At 46.4% G+C, this 13,703-nt stretch overlaps 1 pseudogene; it reads right to left on the bottom strand.

The window, feature by feature from the left end:
* Window positions 1-13,703, bottom strand: part of LOC141271390 (uncharacterized) — a 136,217-nt pseudogene that overhangs the window by 24,765 nt on the left and 97,749 nt on the right.

Genomic DNA, 13,703 nt, shown 5'->3' with positions numbered 1-13,703 from the left:
CATATACAATGATACTGTCATCCGCCCAATCCCTTCATAGCATTACTGTATAAAGTCCCAGCATTCCCAGCAGTGTCACCTCTCCAGTCAGCAGCTCAATCATTTTGTAGATGAGTTCTAGGATCTTCTGGTCATTAATGTCTTCATGTATCAGGGGGTGAGGTGGAGGTCCTGTGATTGGGCTCTGGGGTCTTCCCCATCCATTAGACACAGGGGCTTGACCGCACTCACTAGAGGTCTTCTTCACTACAGTGTAATCCTAGTTATGGAGCGATACATTAATAAATCTCACTACAGACAATTCCAGAGTCCTCACCTCTCCAGTTCTGTCCATCTGTTATTCCCATAGATAAGAATGATGTAATGTGACGTCATCAGAATCTCTCACCTCTCCAGTAAGCCGGAAGAGGATCTCTAGGGTGAGGTGTAATATCCTCTCTGCCATCTTGTCCAAATCCATATCCATCCTTGACGGCTCAATCAGGAAAATTCTCTGATATAGATCTCCACTGAGATAATCCGATATTGTTGGGACCCGAATAGGAAAACCATGAACCTATGTAACAACATAAAGAATCCAGTGTAATGACGCAAAGAACGTTAAATGCTTCACATGACAAATCATACCTCTTAAAGGGTTTAGCCAAAACTTAAACAGTCAAGGTTTAATTATCTAATTTTAAAAAAGAACCACTTTTGTAATTTACATCAATTTAAAATTTCCTACAATTCCTTTTCTACGCCAATTTCTAATTTCATAATGTGTTTCCCAACATTCACTGGTCTCAAACAGAATGTCATCAAAAGGTTGGGGCTGCAACCACTCCTACTTATGTGGCTGCAGTGATTTTGGATGTCATGAGGGGACTGGCGTTGCAGAGCTTGCAAGTGGGCATTGAAAAGGAGAGAGTGCAGCAAGCAGGGATAGCATACTGAGCATGCGTCTGAGTTGACAACCAGCACATCCCCATGTATGTCCATTGTATTTTATTTTAGGGGTAAATTTAGGTAGTTATGTTTTGAGTTTTATTTTTTCAGGAAAATATCTGAAATTTGAAAAAAAAAAATAAAAAAATTTGCAATGTTCAAACTTTGAAGGTCTTACGTCTTTAAACCAAATAGTCAACCACACAAACTGGTTAATAACCAACGTTTCCCATATGTCTACTTTGTGGCAGCATCATTTTTCAAACGTCATTTTATTAGGCTTTAAGAAGGGTTAAAATTTAGCAGTAATTTTTCACTTATTTTCAAGGAAATTTACAAATCCTATTTTTTACGGAACTCTTCAGATTTGAAGTGAATTTAAGGGGCCTATATATCAAACTCCCAGAAGTCTTACCATTTTAAAAACTGCACCCCTCATATTATTCAAAATTTATGTCAAGGTAACCCTTCAAGGGGATGAAAAAATGTTAATTTTTTCCACTAAAATATTAATTTAGACACAAATTTGCCATCATCGCACAGGGTAAAAGGAGAAAACAGGTCCAAAAATTTGTTACACAACTTCTCCTAAACGTGACAATACCCTCATATGTGGTCAAAAACAACTGTTTGGTACCCACACGGCAAAACTCAGAAGATAGGAGTGTCATTTGACTTTTGGAGCAAATTTTGCTGGAATAGTTTGCAGGTGCCATTTTCAGAGCTCCACGTGTGCCAAGACTCCAGAAGAACTCACAAAGTGACCCTATTTTGGAAACTAGATTAATTCATCCAGTGGCATAATTACCAAAGACATACTGATAGGGAATTTAGATTGTGAGCCCCAATGGGGACAGTGCCCATAATGTCTGTAAAGTGCTGTGGAATTAAATGGTGCTATATAAGTGAGTAAAATAAATAAATAAATGAACATTTGGGCTCCACAGATGTGTTGCAGAAAAAAAAACCACAATGTATGTTACAGAGTGAATATTGTAAAAATGTCCCAGCTTGTGGTTGGTTTGTGCTTCTGGAGACTCGCACACCATAAATTATTAAGTGAGCTCTCCCAACCACAGTAATGCCATATTGTTGATGCTAACTGCAGTTAAGACTCACTGGGGTCTCAAAAGGGAAGGGGCAGTTGAATTTGGAAGCGCAGATTTCCCTGAATTGTATTTGGGGGGAGCAGTGTCACTGTTTCAGGGACATTGTGCTACCAGTAATGTGATTTTTCCATTGACAGATGATGGACCTGAGTGGGACTTGTCTTTTTGTTGGATGAGTTGAAGTTTTTATTGGCAGCATTTTGGAATATATATCGTATTTTGATCACTTTTAAGTAGTGTTGAGCGATACCTTCCGATATCGAGAAATATCGGATCGGACCGATACCCAAAAAATATCGGATATCGCCGATTCCGATACCGGAAACCAATGCAAGTCAATGGGACACAAATATCGGAACGAAAATAAACCCTTCCTTTCCTTGTAGGTTAATTCTACATGAAGGAGACAACTAAGAATAATGTAGAATGTATTGGGGGAGGTGGGGGAGACAATAAAGGCATAGAGGTTTAGCCCAATCAAATGGAATAGCAGGAATTAATATTTTTTTTTAAGACGTTCTGAGTTACGAAAATATTGACTATATTAATTTTTTTTATATTTTGTCAGATATTTATGTTTCACTACTTCCATGCTCTTCACCTTCTTTTTTACTTCTCCCACACTTTCTTTCTCCTTCATCATCCTCAGCATCAGCATCTTTTTCATCAACTTCTTCTTCACCTTCTTCATCTTCTTCGTATTATTCTTTTTTTTTACATTCTTCATATTCTTCTTATTCAACTATTATTCTTCTTCATATTCTACTTCTTTATCTTCTTCATATTCTTCTTCTTCATCATATTCTTATTTGTGACAGGCATTCCTGTAGTTGTTTATCTATAAAAGTTTGAAGATTACACCTTTCGTTCTGCCTGTCACAAAAGATTTACAACAGGATTTGTCCGCGTTCAGTTTGGCCTGCAGCAGCAGGTCTTTTCCAGGGGCACCACGAGGAGGAATGGACTCACCCCCATACAATGCTTAGTCTTCTTCTGCTTATAATTTAGATAATATCTTTTGCTCTGATTTTTAGTCTTATGCTTAATGTTCTTCCGCTTTTTGTTCCGCAGCTTCTTGTACTTCTGCTTCTTGGTTTTCTGTCTCTTGTTCTTCTGTATCTTGGTGGTTGTCTTCTTGTTCTTTGTCCTCTTGGTCATCTTCTTCAGGGTCATCTTCTTGGTCTTCTTCGGGGTGGTCTTCAGAGTCGTCGTCTTCAGGGTCGTCGTCTTCGGGGTTGTCGTCTTCGGGGTCCTCGTCTTCTTCGGGGTGGTCTTCAGGGTCCTCGTCTTCAGGCTCGTCGTCTTCGGGGTCCTCGTTTTCTTCGGGGTGGTCTTCAGGGTCGTCGTCTTCGGGGTCCTCGTCTTCTTCGGGGTGGTCTTCAGGGTCCTCGTCTTCAGGGTCGTCTTCGGGTTCCTCGTCTTCTTCGGGGTGGTCTTCAGGGTCGTCGTCTTCGGGGTCCTCGTCTTCTTCGGGGTGGTCTTCAGGGTCCTCGTCTTCGGGGTCCTCGTCTTCTTCGGGGTGGTCTTCAGGGTCCTCGTCTTTAGGGTCGTCGTCTTCGGGCTCCTCGTCTTCTTTGGGGTAGTCTTCAGGGTCGTCGTCAGGGAGATCCAGAGTGATTACCAATAACCATTTCAAAAAGCTTGAACTTGGAAATGTAGCAGAAGGTATAAGAAGGCTGAGGAACTGCCGGGAACCAGCTGACGGTACTGGAACCCAGATGGGTAGCAGAAGGTACAAGAGCCAATGGAACTACCGAGGACCAGCTGATGGTACTGGAACCTGATTACTAAGCAGGAGGTACCTGTGCCAGAAAGCACTACCAAGGACCAGCAGACGTTGGTGGAACTTGGATACCGAGAAGGAGGCACCTAAGCCAAAGGCACTGCCGAGAACCAGCTGATGGTACTGGAACTCGGATGGGTAGCAGAAGGTACCCATGAAAAAAAAAGTTGCAAGGCCGCGAGCCGGCCGCAGTTACTGAAACCCACAGTTCTACAGGGGGTGCTTGTCCTATTGGCACTATGGAACCAGCCTTCATTGCCAGATCCCGCAGCCCACATAGGAGTCACCTAAACTGCAGGCACCATAGAGTCGGCTAACCCGACCGCAACACAACAGGACAACGTATTGGAGGCAAAGTGACGTTGACACTACCCGGAAACAGCTGGGGTGCTGGAACCAGGCTGGGCAGGAGGGAGTACCCGTGCCAAAGACACTGCCGGGAAACAGCTGACGGTACTGGAACCCGGATGGTAGCAGAAGGTACAAGAGCCAATGGAACTACAGAGGACCAGCTGACAGTACTGGAACCCGGTTACTAAGCAGGAGGTACCTGTGCCAGAAAGCACTACCAAGGACCAGCAGAAGTTGGTGGAACTTGGATATGGAAAAGAGGGACCTAAGCCAAAGGCACTGCCGAGGATCAGCTGACGTTACTGAACCCCAATAACACTGGACCAAGTGTTAACTGTGCAGACACCACTTCTGAGCAGCAACTGGCAGTGTTGGAGCTCAGGGTAAATACTGAAAACAGAGGAGCCAGAGGTGTAATTGGAGCAAGTTTTAAATCTGTAGTACAGTGGATGTGGACAGAGCAGGAGAATTTGCCGGACACACAGCTGGGGATCAGCTGACGTTACTGAACCCCAATAACACTGGAGCAAGCGTTGACTGTGCAGACGGCACTTCTGAGCAGCAACTGGCGGTGTTGGAGCCCTGGGTAAATACTGAAAACAGAGGAGCCAGAGGTGTAATTGGAGCAAGTTTTAAATCTGTAGTACAGTGGATGTGGACAGAGCAGGAGAATTTGCCGGACACACAGCTGGGGATCAGCTGACATTACTGAACCCCAATAACAATGGACCAAGTGTTAACTGTGCAGACAGCACTTCTGAGCAGCAACTGGCGGTGTTGCAGCTCAGGGTAAATACTGAAAACAGAAGAGCCAGAAGTGTAATTGGAGCAAGTTTTCAATCTGTAGTACAGTGGATGTGGACAGAGCAGGAGAATTTGCCGGACACACAGCAGGGGAACAGCTGACGTTACTGAACCCCAATAACACGGCAGCAAGCGTTGACTGTGCAGACGGCACTTCTGAGCAGCAACTAGCGGTGTTGGAGCCCAGGGTAAATACTAAAAATAGAAGAGCCAGAGGTCTAATTGGAGCAACTTTAAAATCTGTAGTAGTGAGAATGTGGACAGAGTAGGAGAATTTGCCGGACACACAGCAGGGGATCAGCTGACGTTACTGAACCCCAATAACATGGCAGCAAGAGTTGACTGTGCAGACGGCACTTCTGAGCAGCAACTGGCGGTGTTGGAGCTCAGGGATTACAGTTCAGGTGGTAGAAACATGAACACAACAGGAGACCTGGATACTGTTGCCAACCAATTATTTATTCTGGAAGAGGACTGGCAAATTCATGCGAGATCCAGGCCTTGTTCATCTTCAGAAAAGTAAGCCGGTCAACGTTATCGGAGGATAGGCGCATGCGACGGTCTGTTAGTACACCACCTGCGGCACTAAAGACGCGTTCCGATAATACACTAGCAGCAGGGCAAGCCAGCACCTCCAATGCATACTGGCTAAGCTCTGGCCATGTACCCAGCTTAGAGACCCAAAACTTGAAGGGGGAAGAGCCGTCTGGGAGTACACTGAGAGGGCAAGACATGTAGTCTGTCACCATTTGACGGAAACGTTGCCTCCTGCTCACTGGAGCCGTCTGTGATGGCGTAGACATTTGTGGCGGCGGGGACACAAAACTTTGCCACATTTGGGCCATACTGGTCTTGCCTTGTGCTGAGGCGCTGCTTCTGTTCCCTCTTGTGCAGAGCTTCCTCCACTGCCTCGACGCACTGAGCTGCTTTGTAAAGCACTGCTCTCGGTTGGAATGGAGAACTCCCGCATTTTACGCTCCCGGTTCAACGGTGTTATGAGGCTTTGTAAGTTGTCCAGGTAGCGAGGATCTAGGAGGGTGGATACCCAATAATCAGCCGTGTTGAGAATGTGGGCGATGCGGCGGTCGTTTCTCAGGCACTGCAGCATGAAATCAACCATGTGCTGCAGACTGCCAACTGGCCAAGAAACGCTGCCCCCTGCTTGAGGCGTGATCTCTGCCTGCTCTGCATCACCCCACCCTCGCTCTAGATACTGACTACTAGAGCATTGTGTACCTCCCTCCTCTGGACAGATGTCTTCCTCCTCCATTGACTCCTCCTCATCCTCCTCACAAAGTGTCCCCTGCCTAGGCCTTTGTGAGGAACCACACTGAGCAGACTGTACAGAAGCAGATGGCATTTGTGACTCCTCATCCTCCACCTCTTCCAAAACCTCCTCCCTTAGTGCTTGCAGTGTTTTTTCAAGCAGGCAGATAAGGGGGATAGTCATGCTGACTAGTGCATCATCTGCACTCGCCATCCGCGTGGAATAATCGAAGGCACGCAAAACGTGGAAAATGTCCTTCATAGAGGCCCACTCAGTGGTGGTGAAGTGTGAACGGCGCGCACTGCGACTTGTTTGCGCCTGCTGTAGCTGGTACTCCATTACTGCGGCCTGCTGCTCACACAACCTCTCCAACATATGTAACGTTGATTTCCACCTGGTGGGTAGGTCACATATGATGCGATGTTCCGGAAGACATAATTGGCGCTGCAGAGCTGCAATGCGTGATCTTGCGTTGCTGGAATGCCGCAAGTGAGCGCACTCTATGCGGACCTTGTGCAGCAGTGCATCAAGATCCGGATAGTCCCTCAAAAAACTCTGCACGACCAAGTTGAGCACATGTGCCAGACATGGGATGTGAGTGAGGTTGCCTAGGCCCAGAGCTGCCACCAGATTTCAGCCATTGTCACACACTACCATGCCTGGCTGGAGATTCGCTGGTACAAACCACACGTCGCTCTGCTGCTTGATGGCATTCCAGAGCTCCTGCGCTGTGTGGCTTCGATTCCCCAAAGAAATAAATTTTAATACAGCCTGTTGACGTTTGGCCACGGCTGTGCTCATATCGGTCATCATAACAGGTAAACGTTCATGGGTCGATGTGGAGGTAGACTGTGACGGCTCCTGCAGCGCTGATTCAGAGGAACTGGAGTATGAGGAGGAGTCAATGTGGATGGGATTCCTGCAATCCTTGGAGTTGGCAGAACACGTACAGCGCCACTCCCAAGATCTGTACCCGGCTCCACAACATTTACCCAATGGGCAGTGAGGGAAAGGTATCGTCCCTGTCCACGCTTACTGGTCCACGCATCGGTGGTTAGGTGGACCTTGCTACTGACAGCGTTTTGTAGCGCATGTTTAATTTTTCCCTCCACATGCTGTTGCAGGGCAGGGACGGCTTGCCTGCTGAAATAAAAGCGGCTGGGCACGTTGTATTGTGGGACTGCCAATGCCATCAAGTTACGGAAGGTGTCAGTCTCCACCAGCCTGAATGATAGCATTTCAAGGGCCGGTAGTTTTCCAATGCCAGCATTCAGAGCCTGTGCTCGGGGGTGGTTTGCCGAGTATGGGCGCCTTTTCTCCCATGCCTGTGCTAACGATGGCTGTAGACTGGCCTGGGAGTGTGAGGATGACAGGGAAAGTGGTGCTGTGGGTGGAATTACACTGTGTCTCTGTACAACAGTGCCAGAGGTTCTTCCATGGCGATCCTGTGAGGAAGCCGAACCAGCTGTGTGTGAGCTGGAGGAAGAGGCTACAACACGAGCTGAAGAGGTGGTAGGTGGCGCTGTAGGTTGGCTTAGGTCTTTAGTGTGTTTTTGTAACTCCACCACGTGCTTGGTCCGCACATGTTTCCACATATTTGTGGTATTGAGGTTGCTGACACTTTTCCCTCTTTTCACCTTCTGATTACACAGCTTGCATTTGACAAAGCAAATGTCATCTGCGACTATGTCAAAAAAGGACCAGGCACTGCAAGTCTTGGGAGCGCCCGCTTTGGATTTTGGAAGAGCCATGCTCCTAATGGGTGCCGAAGTGGAGGCTACAGGCAACCAAGTCTGCCCCCTCCCTCTCCTTTTTGGGCTGTTCGGGGAATCTCTTCTTCAGAGCTGCTCCCACCACCTTCCTGTCCCTCACGCCATGATGGGTCAAGGACCTCATCATCTACACCAACCTCTTCAAACAACTGCTTCTCCTGGGTAGTCTCGACAGCACAGTACGCACCAGAAAGAGGCACCTGAGTCTCATCATCATCAGATGCGTACTGAGGTGTGCTGCTGACCATAGGCACTGGCCCACCCGCCTCTTCAGATTCAGAGAGACAAAACGGTTGTGCATCACTGCATACTACCTCTTCTTCAAATTCTCGAATTCTGCTTGGCTGGCACCCTCTTTCCAAGCCAAGAGATTCAGAGAACAGTAGAGATGGCTCCTGTCCAGGGCTCTCTGACTGCCTGGGCAATTTGGCAGGTGGTGAAGAGACAGATGGGTGCTCTTCAGTGCTCAGGACCTGAGAGGATCTGGAACTAATTGAAGTCGATGCGTTAGCTGCCATCCATCCGACAACAGCTTCAATTTGGTCCTCCCGCAGCAGTGGGGTACGGCTAGCTCCTACAAAGCTGCGCATAAAGGACTGTTCCCTGGTAAAACTGGGGGATGCTGAGTCACTGGTGCCCGCAGCAGGCACAGAATCCCCACGTCCTCTCCCTGCAGGCACAGAATCCTCACGTCCTCTCCCTGCAGAAACTCCACACCCACGACCACATGCCTTACTCCCTGCCTTCTTCATCTTGGTAGACTGATATAGGCAGAAAAGTACTAAAGGCTTAGTGTGCTTATTCCTGAACAGCTGCTAACAGGTATAAGAAACACTAATTTTATAAAGTGTGGACTAGACTTTAATATGAGCTAATGTGGCCTACACAACTGTAAAGTGGAGTGTTTGGTGAACTTTATTTAGGTTTTTTTTGTCACAAAAAGACACTGGATGTGCCCAAAGATGTAATACCGATAGTATCACAAACTTTTTGTAGCTATTACAATGCAGGAAGGTAACCTACAATGCAATAGATGAGGCTACAAAAAATAGGCTAATACTAATCTGGCTGGGGCTGCAGGGCACAAGGCTGCAGAAAGGCTCCTCTATCTACTCCTATATAGTGTGTTTGGAACCAATGTAGCTGGATACGGATGGAACCACCACACTAATAAGAGAAATCAGGAAAAATGATCAATTAGCAAAAAAGGACAATGTATGAGGCAGTGACGCACGCTGAGCGCACTATAACCAGACGTGGCTGAAGCACACACTACAGCGTGAGCTGCACTCACACACAGAGACCTTGCAGACAGCCGTGAACAGTGCAGATGCAGATCACTGTGCACTAGCGCTGCAAGACAAAATAAAACTTCTCTATCTACTCCTATATAGTGTGTTTGGAACTAATGTAGCTGGATATGGATGGAACCACCACACTAATAGGAGAAATCAGGAAAAATGATCAATTAGCAAAAAAGGACAATGTATGAGGCAGTGACGCACGCTGAGCGCACTACAACCAGACTTGGCTGAAGCACACACTACAGCGTGAGCTGCACTCACACACAGAGACCTTGCAGACAGCGGTGAACAGCACAGAGAACTGTGCACTAGCGCTGCAAGGCACAGCGATTTATAAAGTAGCTTGGGTAAAGCAGAATAGAGCAAATAGGTAGCTAAAACTGTTCCTCAGAACAACAGCGTCCTATCCCTAACTGAATTCACAGCAGAGTGAGCTCAAAATGGCGGCAGGGGCGGCGGCTTTTATAGTGCATCATGATATCATTTCAGCAGCCAATCACAGCCATGCCATTAGTTAACATGCCTACATGTCTAACAGGATGTGCCCACACTTCTTAGGATCCTCATTGGCTGAATAAAATGAAACTGGCTCATTGCATTATGGGAACTTCCGATTCCGGTATCCGATATCCTAAAAGTATCGGAACTAAGTATCGGAATTCCGATACCGCGAATATTGGCCGATACCCGATATTTCAGTATCGGAATGCTCAACACTACTTTAAGACTTAGTTCACGTTTATCCTTTGCCATATGCTGATCACTTACGTCGGCATTTCCGTCTAAGGGTATGTGCCCACGTAGCGTTTTACAAGCGTATATGCTGCGGAATTTCTGCAGCGTAAACGCTTCAAAAACGCTTGGTAATCCGCCCCCCATGGTCCTCAATGACAAACCGCACTGTCAATGTCCATGCTGTGGATTTTTCCGCAGCGTTTATGCTGCGCTCAAAAATCCGCGGCATGTCCATTAATTTTGCGGACACGCAGCGTAATCACCGCCATTGACTTGCATTGAGACGCATATAATCCGTGTCAGTACATTTGTACACACGGATTATATGCGTTTCAATGTGCGGATGGTACCCAAGTCTGGAGGAGAGTAGACTCTCATCCAGACCTGGGCACCATAGAAACTGTAAAAAAAAGAATTTAAAATAAAAAATAAAGTTTATACTCACCTTCTGATGTCCTCCCGGTGTTATCTCTGCCGCGTCCGCTCTCTTGCAATGCTCCCGCTGTTGTGAAGGACCAGCCATGACGTCACTGAGTCATGTGACCCATCACATGGCTCAATGACATCACCGCAGGTCCTTCACACCACCGCGAGCCGCCCAACACACCGGACGTGGCAGAGAGAACACCGGGAGGACACCGGAAGGTAAGTATAAACTTTATTTTTTTCTTTTTTACCATTTTATTCTTTTTTTTAACTAACTTGGTCACACTACTATAAATCCATGCCGGTTGCATGGATTTATATAGTGTGAACAAGTTGTCAAGCACTTTTCCAAGTGATGCTAAAATCGCTTGGAAAAGCGCTTGATAACCCGCATGCAGAAATGCATGCAAAGAAGCTTTACAAACAATTCTACCTGGCAGGAAAAGCGCATGTAAAAACCGCATACGTTTTTCCTGCCAGGGAGAAGCGTAAAAAATATGCAGCATTTCTGCATCGTGGCACATAGCCTAAAACCCCCCAAAATGAGATTCAGATTGAAGCATTCACTATGAGGCAGATGGAATCACTTTGGACTCCGTTTGGCGTCAGTTCTGCCACTGTCCTATACTTTTAGGAGCACGAAAAACTGCAGTTGACCACGCGTTTGTGTGCTAATGTGAAGTCCCCCCCAACACTAAAAAGACGGACACCTCCAGAACAGAGGCCAAATAAAGTCCGGGGTGATTCCATCAGCCTCCTAGAGATTGATTCCATCTGAATCCCGTTTTTTGGGGGGATTTAGACGGAAACACCGATGTAAGTGCTCAGCATTGAGTGAAGGATAAATGTGAGCTGAGCTTTTTACTGATTCTTGGGAGGCAGAATAAACAAATCAACAGCAGGTGAAGCATTGGTTTTATTTAGTTTTTAAGCCGTTCCTCGTGCGGTATAAGTAATTAGACCACTTTGCTCTTGGGGTCGGTGGGATTACAGAGATACCAGATTTATTATTGTTTATTTTTTATAATTTGCAACTTTTGCACACTAAGTCTGTGTGCCCACTATGCGTTTTTTAAGCGTTTCCGCAGCGGCAATTCCGCTGCAGAAACGCTTAAAAAACGCTTTGTAGAAGGTCTGCCATGTTCCCCAATGATAATCCGCATGTGCTGTGCACATGCTGCTGCGGGTTATCATTGTGGAAAAATACGCAGCAATACCAATTATTTTGCGAAAGCGCGGCGTTTTCGCCGCCATTGACTTGCATTGGACCGCATGTAATCCGCATCACTGGATCTGTACATATGGATTCCATGCGTTTCAATGTGCGGATGGTACCCGGGTTTGGAGGAGAAGAGGAGACTCTCCTCCGGACCCGGGTACCATAGTACCTGTAAAAAAAGAATAAAATAAAAAATAAATATTATACTTACCTTCTGATGGGCCCCGGTGTCCTTGTCTCGGCTTGCCGGCAGCTCGTGGTAGACTCAAGAACCCGTGGTGACGTAATTTAGTCATGTGACGGGTCACGCGACCGCTGACATCGGCGGGTACTTAAATCTACCGCGAGCTTGTGACAAGCAGAGATGCATCGGATAAAGACATCAGAAGGTAAGTATAGATTTATTTTTTACCATTCTTTCGGTCACACTATATAAATCCATGCCGGCTGCATGGATTTATATAGTGTGACCTAGTTCTCAAGCACTTTCCAAGTGATGCTAAAATAGCTTGGAAAAGCGCTTGATAATCCGCATGCAGAAATGCATGTGAAGAACGCTTCACATCCGCATGGCCCTGGCAGGAAAAACGCATGTACAATCCGCATGTACAATCCGCATGCGTTTTTTCTGCCAGAGAGATGCAGAAACGCTCAGGAAAAATCCGGAGCATTTCTGCATCGTGGGCACATAGCCTAAAACCCCCAAAAATGAGATTCAGATTGAAGCATTCACTATGAGGCAGATGGAATCACTTTGGACTCCGTTTGGCGTCAGTTCTGCCACTGTCCTATACTTTTAGGAGCGCGAAAAACTGCAGTTGACCACGCGTTTGTGTGCTAATGTGAAGTCCCCCCAACACTAAAAAGACGGACACCTCCAGAACAGAGGCCAAATAAAGTCCGGGGTGATTCCATCAGCCTCCTAGAGATTGATTCCATCTGAATCCCGTTTTTTGGGGGGATTTAGACGGAAACACCGATGTAAGCGCTCAGCATTGAGTGAAGGATAAATGTGAGCTGAGCTTTTTACTGATTCTTGGGAGGCAGAATAAACAAATCAACAGCAGGTGAAGCATTGGTTTTATTTAGTTTTTAAGCCGTTCCTCGTGCGGTATAAGTAATTAGACCACTTTGCTCTTGGGGTCGGTGGGATTACAGAGATACCAGATTTATTATTGTTTATTTTTTATAATTTGCAACTTTTGCACACTAAGTCTGTGTGCCCACTATGCGTTTTTTAAGCGTTTCCGCAGCGGCAATTCCGCTGCAGAAACGCTTAAAAAACGCTTTGTAGAAGGTCTGCCATGTTCCCCAATGATAATCCGCATGTGCTGTGCACATGCTGCTGCGGGTTATCATTGTGGAAAAATACGCAGCAATACCAATTATTTTGCGAAAGCGCGGCGTTTTCGCCGCCATTGACTTGCATTGGACCGCATGTAATCCGCATCACTGGATCTGTACATATGGATTCCATGCGTTTCAATGTGCGGATGGTACCCGGGTTTGGAGGAGAAGAGGAGACTCTCCTCCGGACCCGGGTACCATAGTACCTGTAAAAAAAGAATAAAATAAAAAATAAATATTATACTTACCTTCTGATGGGCCCCGGTGTCCTTGTCTCGGCTTGCCGGCAGCTCGTGGTAGACTCAAGAACCCGTGGTGACGTAATTTAGTCATGTGACGGGTCACGCGACCGCTGACATCAGCGGGTACTTAAATCTACCGCGAGCTTGTGACAAGCCGAGATGCATCGGATAAAGACATCAGAAGGTAAGTATAGATTTATTTTTTTATATTTTACCATTCTTTCGGTCACACTATATAAATCCATGCCGGCTGCATGGATTTATATAGTGTGACCTAGTTCTCAAGCACTTTCCAAGTGATGCTAAAATAGCTTGGAAAAGCGCTTGATAATCCGCATGCAGAAATGCATGTGAAGAACGCTTCACATCCGCATGGCCCTGGCAGGAAAAACGCATGTACAATCCGCATGTACAATC

The sequence above is a fragment of the Phyllobates terribilis genome, unplaced genomic scaffold (assembly GCF_046119375.1).
Source record: "Phyllobates terribilis strain yellow unplaced genomic scaffold, ASM4611937v1 Scaffold_5__5_contigs__length_657084704, whole genome shotgun sequence".
Classification (NCBI taxonomy): Eukaryota; Metazoa; Chordata; class Amphibia; order Anura; family Dendrobatidae; genus Phyllobates; species Phyllobates terribilis.
Note: the sequence above shows the minus strand (reverse complement) of the source record. Positions and strands in the feature narration are given on the sequence as shown.